The sequence below is a fragment of the Pristiophorus japonicus genome, chromosome 5, assembly GCF_044704955.1.
Source record: "Pristiophorus japonicus isolate sPriJap1 chromosome 5, sPriJap1.hap1, whole genome shotgun sequence".
Classification (NCBI taxonomy): Eukaryota; Metazoa; Chordata; class Chondrichthyes; family Pristiophoridae; genus Pristiophorus; species Pristiophorus japonicus.
Window position 1 is genome coordinate 50,801,694 of NC_091981.1, and position 16,478 is coordinate 50,818,171.

Sequence of the window (16,478 nt, forward strand, 5' to 3'; positions counted from 1 at the left end):
AACTGCCCCACCTTACGTTCTCACCAACTTTCCCATCCAGCGCATCCGTTGGGGGCTAATTTTGCCAACCTCCTTCCTGCCTTATTCACCTTTCCTAGTGCTGACCCCGTGGACTCTGCCAGTGGATCAGCTGTTAGTCCCCTCCACATCTCCCTCTAGAATATCCATTTACTTGTGAACAAGGCCCTTGCCAGCCATGAGCTTATTGTGGATGATTGCATTCAAATTTTGGCCTTCATGGAAACTTGGCTGGCAGGTAATGAAACCTTCCCCCAAAATGAAGCCTCCCCGCCTGGCTATATCTTCCGCCACTTGCCCCGCCCAGACCGCCGGGGTGGCGGTGTGGCCCTTATCACCAAATCACACCTTGGTTTTCCCCCTTCTTCTCCTTTGAGCATCTCACCTTGTTCCACCCCTCTCGTCTTTCCATTAAAATCCTCAATCTCTACTGCCCACCCACCATGCCAAGCATCTCACTGAGATATCGTCACTGCTTTCCTCCCTCAGCCTCTGCACAGAACGATTTCTCATCCTTGGTGACTTCAATCTTCATCTCAGCCGCAGCTCAGTGGGTAGCATTCTCACCTCCGAGTCCGTTTGTGGGTTCCTCCTTATGTAGCAGCAGAACCAGAAGGGTTGTGTGACTTATCATCCCAATCACATCATGCAGCAGACATTATTTACCGTGGCTCAGTGGGTAGCACTCTCTCCTCTGAGTCAGAAGGTTGTGGGTTCAAGTCCCACTCCAGAGACTTGAGCACAAAGGGCTAGACTGACACTTCAGTGCAGTGCTGAGTCAATGCTGCACTGTTGGAGGTGCCATCTTTCAGATGAGACATTAAGCTGAGATGCTGTCTTCTTCTCTCTCAGGTGGACGTAAAAAATCACATGGCACTATTTTGAAGGAGAGCAGATTTATCCTTGGTATCCTGGCCAATATTTATCCCTAAATCAACTATAACAAAAAAAAGATTATCTGGTCATTGTCACATTGCTGTTTGTGGTAACTTTTGCACAATTGGCTGCCATGTTTCCTACATTACAACAGTGACTACATTTCAAAAGTACTTAATTGGCTGTAAAGCGCTTTGAGATGTCCTGAAGTTTTGAATGATGCTATATAAATGCAAGTCTTTCTTTCTACTCATCATGCTCTCTCTCCTCTGAGTTCACTGCCCTCCCAGCCTCCCTTAATCTCTCCCTCCATATAAACTTACTTACCCATATTCACAGCCATCCCCTCAACCTTGCCATCTCACATGTCCTCTCTACTGCCATTGTGTCAATCATAGCTAAGGCTATATCTGATTACTTCTTGCATCCCTCTCCGCCTCCAACAGTGTAGCACTCCCTCAGTATTGCACTGGAGTGTCAGCCTATATCACGTGCTCAGGTCTCTGGGAGAGGGACTTGAACCCACAACATTCTGACTCCGAGACAAGAGTGCTACCAACTGAGCCATGGCTGGCAGATTTACATGGGCCAGCAGATTCACTGCTTACAGTCCCAACATCTCAACTTTTATAGCATTTACTTTGCAGCCCTTTACCGGACGTTCAGGAGTCCGAGAGTTCAGGAGTTCAGGAGTCCGAGAGCTCGGGAATTCAGGAGTCCGAGAGTTCTGGAGTTCAGGAGTCCGAGAGTGCAGGCGTTCTAGAGTTCGGGAGTTCAGGAGACTGAGAGTTTGGGAGTTCAGGAGTCCGAGAATTCTGGAGTCCGAGAGTTCGGGAGTTCAGGATTCCGAGAGTTCGGGAGTCTGAGAGTTCGGGAGTTCCGGAGTCCGAGAGTCAGCAGGCCCGGAAGTCGGCGAGGAGTTCACTTCTGGTGAGGAGCTCACAGCCCTCGTCCGGGCAGATAAGTGATTGGCTGGTTGATAAGTATCTCTCTTTCTCTTTTATAACAGATAAGTCTAAATAGAGGGATAGCAGGGCAACTCCGTCCTTTGGAGTGCATGTCCTGCGGCATGTGGGAAGTCCAGGATGCTTCGCGCAGCCTAGACAACCATTTGTGCAGGAGGTGTCTCCAGCTTCAACTACTCGAGCTCCGCGTTTCGGAGCTTGAGCGGCGGCTAGAGTCATTATGGTGCATCTGTGAGGGTGAGTGCTACATGGATAGCACTAAGCATGCAGGTAGAGGGGAAGTGAGTGAACACCAGATGCAGGAAGAATGCAAGGCAGGTAGTGCAGGAGTCCCCCCCTGAGTCCGTCTCGCTTTGCAACCGAAATTCTCTTCTGAACACCGGTGAGGGCGATGGTGCCTCTGGGGAATCCAGCCAGAGCCAAGTCCAAGGCACCACAGGTGGCTCAGCTGCACAGCGGGGAGGGACAAAGAATAAAAGAGCTGTAGTGGTAGGGGATTCAATAGTTAGGGGAATAGAGGGGTGTTTCTGTGGCTGTAGTCGTGTGCCTCCCTGGTGCCATAGGATGTCACAGAGCGGATGTAGGACATTCTGGGGGGAGAGGGTGAACAGCTAAAGGTCGTGGTCCATATCAGGACCAATGACATAGGTAGAAAGAGGGATGAGGTCCCGCAGGCAGAATTTAGGGAGCTAGGAGAAAAATTAAAGGGTAGGACCTCAAAGATAGTAATCTCTGGGTTATTACCGATAATGAGTACAGAAATAGAAGGATAGAAAGGATGAACGCATGGCTGGAGAGTTGGTGTAGGAGGAAGGGCTTTAAATTCCTGAGCCATTGGAACCGCTTCTGGGGGAGATGGGACATGTGTAAATCGGACGGGCTGCACCTCATCAGCGCCGGGACCAATATCCTCGTGAGGAGTTTTGCTAGTGCTTTTGGGGAGAGTTTAAACTAGCTTGGCAGGGGGATGGGAACCTGACAACAAATTCAATAAGGAAGGAAGTAAAGCTGAAATTAGAAAGCAAGAATGTAGAAAGTGAATCTGTAAGACAGAAGAAACAAGAGTTAGTAAATATTAATCAAGGAGGTCTTCCTGTGCTAAATGCTATATACTTTAATGCAAGGAGTATAGCGAATCAGGCAGATGAGCTAAGAGCACAGGTAGACACTTGGGAGTATGACATTATAGCCATTACAGAGACATGGCTGAAAGAGGGGCAGGTTTGGCAGCTCAATATTCCTGATTACAGGATTTTTAGACAGGACGGGAGGGGGGGGGCAAAGTGGGGGTCACAGCATTGATTAAAGAAACTATTACAGCTGTGAGGAGGAATTATATGTTAGAGGGATCATCCAATGAGGCCATATGGTTCAAACTGAAAAATAAAAAAGGGGCAATCACACTGCTGGGTGTGTATTATAAACCCCCATACAGTGGGAGGGAGATAGAAGAGCAAATATATAAGCAAATTTCTGTGAAGACCAAAAACCATAGTAGGGGAATTCAACTATCCTAATATTGATTGGGACAAATATAGTGTGAAGGGTATAGAGGGTGCAGAATTCTTAAAATGCATTCAAGAGAACTTTTTTAGTCAGTATGTAATAAGCCCAACATGGGAGGGGGCGGTTCTGGATTTAGTTTTAGGGAATGAAGCTTGGCAGGTGGAAGGGGTATCAGTGGGAGAGCACTTGGGCGCCAGTGACCATAATTCAGTCAGATTCAAGGTAGTTATAGATAAGGACAAGGATAAACCAGAAATAAAAGTCCCAAATTGTGGAAAAGCTAATGTTGCTAAGTTGAGGAGTAATTTGGCCACAGTGGGCTGGAAACAATTACTTGTGGGTAAATCAGTGTTGGAACAGTGGGAGACATTCAAGGAGGAGATCCGGAGGACTCAGGCAAAACATGTGCCCTTAAAGAAAAAGGGTGGGAATAACAATTCTAGAGCCCCCTGGATGTCTAGGGACTTACAGGGGAGGATAAAGAAAAAAAGAGAAGCTTATGTCATATACTGACGGCTAAATACTATAGAATCTCTGGAGGAATGTTCAGAGGTAAAATTAAAAAGGATATTCGGAATGCTAAGAGAGAGCATGAAAAATTCTTGGCACGTAAAATCAAGGAAAACCCAAAGATGTTCTATAAATATATTAAGAGCAAAAGGATAACTAAAGAAAGGGTAGGGCCTATTAGAGACCATGAGGGTAATCTGTGTGTGGAAGCAGAAGATGTTGGTATGGTTCTTAATGAATACTTTGCGTCTGTTTTCATAAAGGAAAGGGGCAATGCAGATACTGCTATCGAGGAGGAGTGTGAAATTCTGGATGAAATAAACATAGTGCGAGAGGAGGTATTAAGGGGTTTAGCGGCTTTGAAAGTGGATAAGTCTCCAGGCCCGGATGAAATGCATTCCAGGCTGTTGAGCAAAGCAAAAGAGAAAATAGCAGAGGCCTTGACCATCATTTTCCAGTCCTCTTTGGATTCAGGCATGATGCCAGAGGACTGGAGGACTGGAAGATTGCTTATGTAGTACCCTTGTTTAAGAAGGGAGAAAGGGATAGGTCGAGTAATTACAGGCCTGGGAGCCTAACCTCAGTGGTGGGAAAATTATTGGAAAAAATCCTGAAGGACAGGATAAATCTACATTTAGAAAGGCAAGGATTAATCAAGGACAGTCAGCACGGATTTGTTAAGGGAAGATCGTGTTTGAATAACCTGACTGAATTTTTCGAGGAGGTAACCAGGAGGGTCGATGAAGGTAGTACATGTGATTTAGTGTATACGGACGTTAGCAAAGCTTTTGATAAGGTCCCACATGGAAGACTGGTCACAAAGATAAAAGGCCATGGGATCCAGGGCAAAGTGCCAAGTTGGATTCAAAATTGGCTTTGAGGTAGGAAGCAAAGGGTAATGACTGATGGATGTTTTTGTGACTGGAAGGATGTTTCAGGTGGGGTTCCGCAGGATTCAGTACTGGGTCCCTTGCTTTTTGTGGTATACATCAATGATCTAGATTTGAATATAGGAGGTATGATTATGAAGTTTGCAGATGGCACTAAAATTGGCTGTGTGGTTGATAATAAAGAGGAAAGTCATGGGCTGTAAGAGGATATCAACCTATAGTCGGATGGGTAAAACAGTGGCAAATGAAATTTAATTCGGAGAAGTGTGAGGTAATGCACATGGGGAAGGCTCACCAGGAAAGGGTATACACATTAAATGGTAGGCCACTTAGAACTGCAGATGAACAAAGGGACTTTGGAGTGCTTATCCATAAATCCCTGAAAGTAGCAAGCCAGGTGGATAAGGTGGTTAAGAAGGCATACGGAATGCATGCCTTTTTTGGCCGAGGCGTAGAGTACACGGGCAGGGAGGTTATGCTTAAAATATATGATATACTGGTTAGACCACAGCTGGAATACTGCGTGCAGTTCTGGTCGCCGTATTATAGGAAGGACGTGATTGCACTGGAGAGGGTGCAGAGGAGATTTACGAGGATGCTGTCTGGAATGGAGAATCTTAGCTATGAGGACAGATTGGAACAGAGGAGGCTGAGAGGAGACCACATTGAGGTGTATAAAATTTTGAGGGGCCTGGATATAGTGGATAGCAAGGGCCTATTTCCATTGGTGGAATGGTCAATTACAAGGGGGCATAGGCTTAAGATGGTTGGTGGAAGGTTTAGGGGGGATTTGAGGGGAATCTTCTTCATGCAGAGGGTTGTGAATGTCTGGAACTCACTGCCTGGAAAGGTGGTAGAGGCAGAAACCCTCACCACAGTTAAATGGTGCTTGGATGGGCACTTGAAGTGCCATAACCTACAGGGTTACGGACCTAGAGCTGGTAAGTGGGATTAGACTGGAAAATCTCTTGTTAGCTGGTGCAGATACGATGGTAAGTACTTCAGGGGATCTAATACGGCCAGAGTGATCTCCTGGACTAGTTTTGATCACCTGAATGGGTCGGAGAGGAATTTTCTCAGATTTTTTTCCCCAATTGGCCTGGGTTTTTACCTGGTTCTTTGCCTCTCCCAGGAGATTGCATGGCTCCGGGTGGGGTGGAGTGTAAAACGTTGCGATACATGGGGTATCGCAGTTGTTTGGGGCGGACTGGTTGGATCGGATATTCTTTACCTGTCCGCCATTGTTCATTGTTCATAGGTTTATATGTAACCTTCAGGGCTACTGACCGAGGGCCGTGAGGCTCTTTTTCGGCCGGCACGGACACGTTGGGCCGAAATGACTTCCTTCTGCGCTGTAAATTACTCTGTTTCTATGTTTCTATATGTTCCTGTTAAAAATAAATCTGACAGTGCAATCAAATTAAAATGTCAGATTATCAGAAAGGGTTAGGAGCAAAGTGTTCTATCAGATTTCATGTGCAGCTATTTTTGAAGGAATTTCTATTTCATGAGCTGATTTTTTTTATAAAAATAAAACTGGATCAGTTTTTTCAGTATAACCTTGGGCTCCCAACTGGTCATATTTCTGGCTTTTAAAGGGGCAATATCCATGGAAAAATGCTGGAGGAAAAATCAATTTATTGAGGAGGAAGAGGTATGAAGAAAACAAAAGAAATCATAAGTAAATAATGGCCAACATTTATTGCTCATTGTTCCATGTTTAGAAATCATAGAGCAGGAGCTTTATAACTCGTACATGAAAAATTGTCAACGCTGCCTGCCAGATCGAGGCCAACGTAACAGTTTAGAACTGTGCAACACCCATGGTTTTTCTGTGGAAACTGCTACTTAAAGAGAGCCTGCCACACCAGGCCCTCCCTCTCTGTTTCTAATAAACAACAGCTACCGGCTTGCAGCATCAAGGCAATCTATCAGGCTGCACCTGCTGCAACCGTGTGTTTGCAATGTGGCTTGGGGACTTGACGTTATCGAAACCATTCTCAGGCACAAGTGAAGGATGTGGGCAGACAAGTACACAAACGTAGTCTTGCTATTCATAGCAACAATGACACATGCTGGGAAAAAGAGAAAAAAAACACCTTTGAGAACACACCGGTTTCACAACCTAGGAAGTCATGTGTGCCTAATAGGGTTGCCAACCCTCCAGGATTGCGCTGGAGTCTCCAGGAATTGAAGGTTAATCTCCTGGACACTGTTGCGAGCAACCCAGGGAGAAAGAATCATCAGGGTGTTGAAAAAAAGGTGGTTTTATTCATTTTCTTTCAACACTTTTACTTATTAGTTATATAAATATTGGAGATGGGGGGAAAAGGCTGTTTGACTGAGAGTCAAGAATCATCAATTGGGTAACGAAGAGTTTGTTTGTTTCCCAATTGGCCTGGAAAGGCTGTGCATTGTGAGGATGGACGTGTTGGATGACCAATGGCCGGAGCGATGGCGGGGGCACGGGCAGGGTAGCTTGAGGCAGGAGGTCACGTGATGAAAACCCCAGGAATATATCCAACCAGAGTTGGAAACCCTAGTGCCTGAGCATGTGATAATGCAAAGGTGCAAAGGATTGCAACAATGAGCTGCCTCTCTGTATCACTGTTGAAGCTGAAACTGTTTCTGTGATGTACAAAATGAAGTGCCTGCATTGGACTTCTCTGAGGGGAGGAGGGGAAGGAGAGAATCTGTCCTTCCTCCCCGACACACAAACTAAGAAGGTCAATCTACTGAATGGAATACTCACATTCTCCTACATTTGTATTGTAAATAATGATTTGCATTAACCATTTTGGAGTCTTGACAGCGTCTATTTGCGAGTACATAGCACATGAATGGTTTCCTGCTGCTTGCACATGTAAAGACGATTACCATCTTGTCAGATATAAAATCTTCATCTACTGCTGACTGTCAATTGCAGTGATAATCCTGTCCTAGTGGGTGTTATTTCCCGATCATAATACCAACTGCTGCTTATCTCAGTCTAATGTTTTGCGGCACAAACTAAAACATTACCAGTGTCAGAATTACGTCTTTAAGAAAAATTGCACAAAATACACCTTGCGTATACTTTGATTATTGCTGTTTGTTCCTCAAACAATAAATGGTGCAGGTTTTCCAGAGCTCGGGGGAAAGTAAATCTCCCAGAGTATTTTACATTGCCCTCTCAATCATTTATGGTACATAAACCTTGAAGTACACCACCTGCCATTAATCCTTCTTGTCTGAGTAATTTTGTTAATGTTAGCAAGCTGCACTCGAGCACAGTAGCAGGTATAAGTAACCGAGCAGTCATGTTAATGGACAAATTCAGATGGCAGGTGTTAAAAGTGTCGGGAAGATGAAGAGCCACTTACCATTGCAGTTGCTCAGCTGTTTTGTGACATTTGTAATCCAACCGCTTTACATTCATAAAATCCTGCATAAAAATCAAAACATCAGAGAATCAGGAGATTTCCTGTCAACATCAAGTCGGCTTTTCTGAGGAAGTTGCTGTACTCAATTACATCATGATCTCTAAGAAGGCAGCACCCCAGTTGCAGGCCCTCGGATTCTACACTCCATCCCAGGCCCTGGATCCCCCTTCTCAGGCTTGCCTCCATCTCCTTCCATCCCACCACCTCAGGAAGGACCGCTTGAATGATGTGGAATCTGTATGGGTGGAGCTACAGAATACCAAAGGGCAGAAAACGCTCGTGGGAGTTGTGTACAGACCACCAAAAAGTAGTAGTGAGGATGGGGACAGCATCAAACAAGAAATTAGGGATGCGTGCAATAAAGGTACAGCAGTTATCATGGGTGATTTTAATCTACATATTGACTGGGCTAACCAAACTGGTAGCAATGTGGTGGAGGAGGATTTCCTAGAGTGTATTAGGGATGGTTTTCTGGACCAATATGTCGAGGAACCAACTAGAGGGCTGGCCATCCTAGACTGGTGAAGTGTAATGAGAAAGGACTAATTAACAATCTTGTTGTGCAAGGCCCCTTGGGGAAGAGTGACCATAATATGGTAGAATTCTTTATTAAGATGGAAAGTGACACAGTTAATTCAGAGACTCGGGTCCTGAACTTGGGGAAAGGTAACTTCGATGGTATGAGACATGAATTGGCTAGAATAGACTGGCGAGTGATAGTTAAAGGGTTGATGGTGGATAGGCAATGGTAAACATTTAAAGATCACATGGATGAACTTCAACAATTGTACATCCCTGTCTGGAGTAAAAATAAAACAGGGAAGGGGGCTCAATCGTGGCTAACAAGGGAAATTAAGGATAGTGTTAAATCCAAGGAAGAGGCATATAAATTGGCCAGAAAAAGCAGCAAACCTGAGGACTGGGAGAATTTTGTAATACAGCAGAGGAGGACAAAGGGTTTAATTAGGAGGGGTGAAATAGAGTATGAGAGGAAGCTTGCTGGGAACATAAATGACTATAAAAGCTTCTATAGATATGTGAAGAGAAAAAGATTAGTGAAAACAAATGTAGGTCCCTTGCAATCGGATTCAGGTGAATTTATAATGGGGAACAAAGAAATGGCAGACCAGTTAAACAAATACTTTGGTTCTGTTTTCACGAAGGAAGACACAAATAATCTTCCGGAAATACTAGGGTACCAAGGGTCTAGTGAGAAGGAGGAACTGAAGGATATCCTTATAAAGCAGGAATTGTGTTTGGGAAATTGATGGAATTGAAGACCGATAAATCCCCAGGGCCTGATAATCTACATCCCAGAGTACTTAAGGAAGTGGCCATAGAAATAGTGGATGCTTGGTGATCATTTTCCAACAGTCTATCGACTCTGGATCAGTTCCTATGGACTGGAGGGTAGCTAATGTAAAACTACTGTTTAAAAAAGGAGGGAGAGAGAAAATGGGTAATTATAGACCGGTTAGCCTGACATCAGTAGTGGCGAAAATGTTGGAATCAATCATTAAAGATGAAATAGCAGCACATTTGGAAAGCAGTGACAGGATCGGTCCAAGTCAGCATGGATTTATGAAAGGGAAATCATGCTTGACAAATCTTCTGGAATTTTTTGAGGATGTAACTAGTAGAGTGGGCAAAGGAGAACCAGTGGATGTGGTGTATTTGGACTTTCAAAAGGCTTTTGACAAGGTCCCACACAAGAGATTGGTGTGCAAAATCAAAGCACATGGTTTTGGGGGTAATGTACTGACATGGATAGAGAACTGGTTGGCAGACAGGAAGCAGAGAGTTGGGATAAATGGGTCCTTTTCAGAATGGCAGGCAGTGACTAGTGGAGTGCTACAGAGCTCAATGCTGGGACCCCAGCTCTTTACAATATACATTAATGATTTAGATGAAGGAATTGATTGTAATATCTCCAAGTTTTCAGATGACACTAAACTGGGTGACGGTGTGAGCTGTGAGAAGGATGCTAAAAGGCTGCAGGGTGACTTGGACAGGTTAGGTGAGTGGGCAAATGCATGGCAGGTGCAGTATAATGTGGATAAATGTGAGGTTAGCCACTTTGGGGGCAAAAACACGAAGGCAGAATATTATCTGAATGGCAGCAGATTAGGAAAAGAGGAGTTGCAACGAGACCTGGGTGACATGGTTCATCAGTCATTGAAAGTTGGCATGCAGGTACAACAGGCGGTGAAGAAGGCAAATGGTATGTTGGCCTTCATAGCTAGGGGATTTGAGTATAGAAGCATGGAGGTCTTATTGCAGTTGTACAGGGCCTTGGTGAGGCCTCACCTGGAATATTGTGTTCAGTTTTGGTCTCCTAATCTGAGGAAAGACGTTCTTGCTATTGAGGGAGTGCAGCGAAGGTTCACCAGACTGATTCCTGGGATGGCAGGACTGACATATGAAGAGAGACTGAATCAACTGGGCCTTTATACGCTGGAGTTTAGAAGGATGAGAGGGGATCTCATAGAAACATATAAGATTCTGACGGGACTGGACAGATTAAATGCGGGAAGAATATTCCCGATGTTGGGGAAGTCCAGAACCAGGGGACACAGTCTTAGGATAAGGGGTAGGCCATGAGGAGAAACTTCTTCACTCAGAGAGTTGTTAACCTGTGGAATTCCCTACTGCAGAGAGTTGTTGATGCCAGTTCATTGGATATATTCAAGAGGGAGTTAGATATGGCCCTTACGGCTAAAGGGATCAAGGGATATGGAGAGAAAGCAGGAAAGGGGTACTGAGGGAATGATCAGCCATGATCTTATTGAATGGTGGTGCAGGCTCGAAGTGCCGAATGTCCTACTCCTGCACCTATTTTCTATCTTTCTATATTTCTATGTTTACCAGGGGAGACATTCTGAACCCAGGACACACCATGCACAGTGTAAGTGGTGCGTGCTCCGATGAAGTTCCCTCACCGATTCGATAACACTAAGCCTGGATTACGAAAGCAGGTCCTAAAGCCTCACAGGTCCCGATAGAACGGAGACATTAAGTGCAGATGGAGGCCAGGAGACCTGATTATCCTCAGGCTGAACCTAAAGGGTCTGTTTGACCAAATAATAGCATATTGCATGCCAAATTTGAGGCTCAGTCTTGATGTGATGAAAATGAGTTTTATAAACGAGCATACAAAGTGTGATTCTTAGCACGTAAAATGACATAGCATTATTTTAATATGATTTATCCACTCCAGCCTTGGGATAAAGTTAAGGGCCCCGGGTCATCTCAAAAGGATGGGATAACCATGTAGGGTGACGATGATAGTAACTGAGAGCGTCCTTGCTCACTACCACATCCGTGACCTTGGTGTTTTATATTATACAGGAGGATGACATTTTGGAAGCCCTCCAAAGTACTGTAAATATGACAGTGAACTTGTGTTCCCACTGCATCTTTGAGATAACTGAGCACTCTGCTTTCAAACATGCCATTTGTGTTTTTCTTCCTCAATCCAACCTACCTTTTCCCCCTCCTCTCTTGATGGTGATTACTTATGTTCGGACACTAAGAATGGAAGCTGAAGCCTGGTGGGCATTCATTGACTGAGCATAGTCCTGATGAGGTAACTGCGAAGGGAGGGAGAGCTGTCAGATGAATACTTCGAACGTTTGAAACCATACAGTCAAGATCTACTGCAAAGGTAGACTATTATAGCAGCTTGTCATGAAGTTGAGAGTCATTAGAGAGCAAGATGAAGGGTTGCATTCATCCACAAGCGCTTGCAATTATACAAAAAATATCCTATATTAACCACCCTTGTCTAAAGTCTGTTGTAAATCATGTTTGAAAGGGTTTGTCTAGACTGTCCAGTCCCATACTCTCCGTCAAGTCTGAAGACAGCATTATAGAGTTGGCATATGACTGTGGTAGGGTTCCACCTACATACAGGTTTGGAATGCTGGTAGATTGTACTGCTCAGATAGAAGGTATTAATGAATCAGTTCACTGAAAGTGGGCTTTCCATTGTATTGCTTGATTAATGGTAGAGTGGCAGGGATGGATAGCATTTGTGTCAAATTAGAGCATGACAATGATTCAGGTCTTGGAAATCAGTGTGCATCACTGCTGATAGCTAAGGCACAATGCAACCTACCCCATCACAAACATGGGGATACATTCTGGGACTTATACCAAACAGGAGATGCTTGTCCTCTGCTTAATTACTGGGCAAATACCAGGCAGTCCAGGCTCCTTTGCTGGAGAACAGATGGTACAATAGCTCTCACAGCCACCTCAGCCCCCTTCCATAAAACAGCTCAACTGGAGCAGCAGGAGCTGTAAAACCATGCAAGGATCGATGGCCACTATCTGTCCAACTCCCTCCCACATGAGCTACAGCAGGCAACCCACCCCAATCCACCAGGGCCAATGCCATCCAAGCACATACAGCCTTACCAAATATTCAATGTCCCTGTCTGTGTAAGATACCAAAATACAATCTGAGCAAATTGGAAAATGATTGAGCCTGATACGTGAATGAGTGGATAGAAAGCTCTTCTGCAAGTTTTGTTTTGCTGAAAAAGTAAACAACCAAAGAGGTTTCTGCAACTGTACTTCCTGTCACCTCATTTCATCATTGCCCTGGTCAGGTGGGGACTAAGACGTCTGATGTGCTGTAATGCTCTAGGATGGATTGAAAGATTTATCCTTTATTTAAAGGTTGGACAAAGGAGTTAAGGCAGTGGTGATAAAGGTAGGCTGTGTTAAAGAGGAGGAGATTTCAGTCATCAGTTGTGCTCTGATATCCTTATAGTGGCCACTGAGGAGTCTTCAGTGCGACGGTCATTGTGATGCTCTTCACCATTTAGTTATGACAGGGGCCCTGTTCCCAGGAATGTCCAAGTCCAGGCCTTTTTAATTGGAGAAGTTGTGCAGGGCACAGCAGGTTGCAACAAGGTGGGAAGCTTGGATCTTACTGCAGACCCTCTCCCGACCTGTCCAGACAGCAAACGCGCCCCTTTAAGATCCCAATGGTCCTCTCGATGATCATTGTGTTAGAGGTCTATGCCTAATTCCAGTGCTCCTTTATTTGGGCCATTCTTAGTTTGGTCATTATTCTTGGGAGCAGAGAATATGTCTCGTCACCAGCAAACCATCCGGTGACCTGATTTTCTTCCTTGCTGAGCTCAGGGGAGCCGAATTCTGAAGAATTAATTTATCATACATCTTCCAGCAGATCTTGTGTTGAAGGGCAGGATTCCCTTTGAATATCACACACAATCTGTACATTGAGGGATTAGAAGCCCTTACTACTGAGGAAGTTGAGGGGTTAACCATGGGAACTTGCAAAATTACGTGAATGCCATCGATTGCACCTTGAGAAAGTCAGCAATGCCTGTATCTCAATGCTGCTTTTGCTGTAATGGATGCCCCAGCTTTCCTGTAGAGTGTCAGCTGTGATTCAGTGGATAGCATTCTCGCCTCTGAATCAGAAGGTTGTGGGTTCAAGTCCCACTCCAGGGACTTGAGTACTCCCTCAGCACTCCAGTGCAGTGCTGAGGGAGTGCTGCACTGTCGGAGGTGCCGCTTTTCAGATGAGATGTTAAACCAAGGTCCCGTCTGCTCTCTCATGTGGATGCAAAAGATCCCATGGCACTATTTCAAAGAAGAGCAGGGGAGTTATCCCCTGTGTCCTGATTAATATTTATCCCTCAATCAACATAACAAAACAAATTATCTGGTCATTATCACATTGTTGCTTGAGGAAACGTGCTGTGCGCAAATTGGCTGCTGCGTTTCCAACATTACAACTCCAAAAGTATTTCATTGGCTTTGAGACGTCTGGTGGTCGTGAAAGGTGCGGGGCAGATGGGAGACTCGGTATAACATCTCATCCGAAAGACGGCATCTACTGACAGTGCAGCATTCCCTCAATACTGCACTGGAATTTGTGTTCAAGTCTCTGGAATGGGACTGAACCCACAAACTCTGACTCAGAGACAAGAGTGGTACTACTGAGCGGTGGACGTTATAAGTGGTGCGGACTGCAACACACAGCCACAGTGAGGTATTGTGATGTAACATGGACTGTCCCAAACCACGTGACCACTTACTCCATGCCTTCATGGACAGCCCACTCAGGATGATGTCCGAGAGTAAAAGGGTAAAAGGGGGGGATTTTAACCCCCAACGTCGGGTAGGTTGGTGGTGAGTGGGAAGGTAAAAATATATAAATTCTCAAATCTGACCCAAAATCACTCAAACATACCCACATTCAGTTTTAATGGCAATGAGTCAGAGGGGTGAGCGATCCACCTACTGTCAGGAGGTAGGTTGGTCACTGAAATCTTTTAAGGAAGGTGCGTGTCTTCTTTTTATTTTTAACTCTTGGGCACTGGGATTCCAGGGCTGAGGGAATCCCAGCAGGTAAAAGGAGGCAAAAACAGCTGGATCCATGAGGTATCCAACTGCAATGTCCAACCACCCTCGCCAATATCCAACCATCCCCACGATGTCAGACTTAACTGACATCCACTCCACAGCTGCTTTCTCAACAGGCCCATAGACCAGGCTGGCAATCAGGAAGGAAAAAGGTTGACAAAATGTAAAAGCTGTCCCGCCGTGAATATCTGCGGGATGTGCGAGAAACCCATACTTCCGGCTTTCCTGTCCCTAAATCCTCGCCCCTGCTCTCTTCCCAGCACCCAGTAAATATAGGGGCCAAAATGTCTGGGTGCCCACAATGACTCGCGAGCTTCCTATTGGATTTCTTGGCACCATCTCTGTGTCTAAACCATCAGATTGAATCCAGGCGCTCAAAACTGAGAAGCAAAACCATCTGGACACAATGAGCGCTTTCACTGCTGGATGAAGTCAGCACACTTTTCTTGAAACTCTTGATGCGTGTCATTCTGAGGCACAGTGGCTGTAACTTCAATGTGTGGGTTAACTTAGAAGTCCGGATATAAACAGGGCTTAAAGGCACCCTGTCTTCAAAGCATTTGGACAACCTTCTTCCTCCCCCTTACGTAGGAGCAGAACCAGAAGTTCTGTGTGACACATCTTCCCGATCACATCATGCTGCAGAAACTAGTTATCATGGCTCAGTGGTAGCACTCTCTCCTCTCATCTCTGAGTCAGAAGGTTGAGGGTTCATTGAGCACAAAAGTCTAGACTGACACTCTAGTTCGGTGCAGAGGGAGTGCTGCACTGATCAGTAAGTGCCATCTTCTAGATGAGATGTTAAGCCAAGGCCCAGTTTGCCTCTCAGGTGCACATAAATGACTGCATGCCACTATTTTGAAGAAGAGCAGAGGAGTTCTGGCCATTATTTATCCCTCAACCAACATTACTAATGTTGTGTACCTGTAAAGCATGCACTCCTTTGTTCCGCCACCAGGGAGCATATCCCCTGAAGTCCCAAGGGATCCCAGCATCCCTTGGGAGCACTGTATCTAAGCCGGCCCCTTAGGCCTGTTCCTCACTCTGGTGTGTCTTAATAAAGATTGAGGTCACTGTTGCTTTAAACTCCCTGTGTGCAGTCCCATCTGTGTTAAGAACACAATAATTGGCGATGAGGATACAAATCCAACGCCAAGATGCAGCAAACTGTGGGCATCCTGGAGAGGTTCTCGGAGGTTGAGGACTGGGAAGCCTATGTCGAATGGTTAGACCAGTAATTTGTAACCAACGAGCTGGACGGAGAAGGAAGCCCTGCAAAAAGGAGAGCGGTCCTCCTCACGGTCTGCGGGGCACCGACCCACAGCCTCATGAAGAATCTTCTGGCTCCGGTGAAACCCACAGATAAGTCGTATGAGGAGCTGTGTACACTGGTTCGGGAGCATCTTAACCCGAGGGAGAACGTGCTGATGGCGAGGTATCGGTTCTACACGTGCCAGCGATCTGAAGGTCAGGAAGTGGCGAGTTATGTCGCCGCGCTAAGGCGACTTGCAGGACAATGTGAGTTTGATGGCTACCTGGAGCAAATGCTCAGAGACTTTTTTGTACTGGGCATTGGCCACGAGACCATCCTACAAAAACTTTTGACTGTAGAGACACCGACCCTCAGTAAGGCCATTGCGATAGCACAGACATTTATGTCCTCCAGTGATAACACCAAACAAATCTCTCAGCAGACAAGTGCTAGCAATGTTCATAAATTAACTGGAACTGTGTTTGCAAGCAGAAATGTAGAGGGCACAAACCACGAGTCTGCAACTGCCAGCAGGCCTCAGGTAACCCAAATAACTCAGATTCTGCAACAAAGGATGAATGCAAGGCAATTCACACCTTGGTGGCGTTGTGGAGGCTTCCATTCAGCCTATTCA

At 45.4% G+C, this 16,478-nt stretch overlaps 1 long non-coding RNA gene across 1 annotated transcript in view; it reads right to left on the reverse strand.

Annotated features, from left to right (window-relative positions):
- Positions 1-16,478, reverse strand: part of LOC139263801 (uncharacterized) — a 558,088-nt gene that overhangs the window by 133,935 nt on the left and 407,675 nt on the right. Inside the window, exon 4 of the long non-coding RNA XR_011593210.1 lies at positions 8,128-8,189. This is a non-coding gene — a long non-coding RNA (uncharacterized lncRNA). The remainder of the gene's footprint in view (positions 1-8,127; positions 8,190-16,478) is intronic.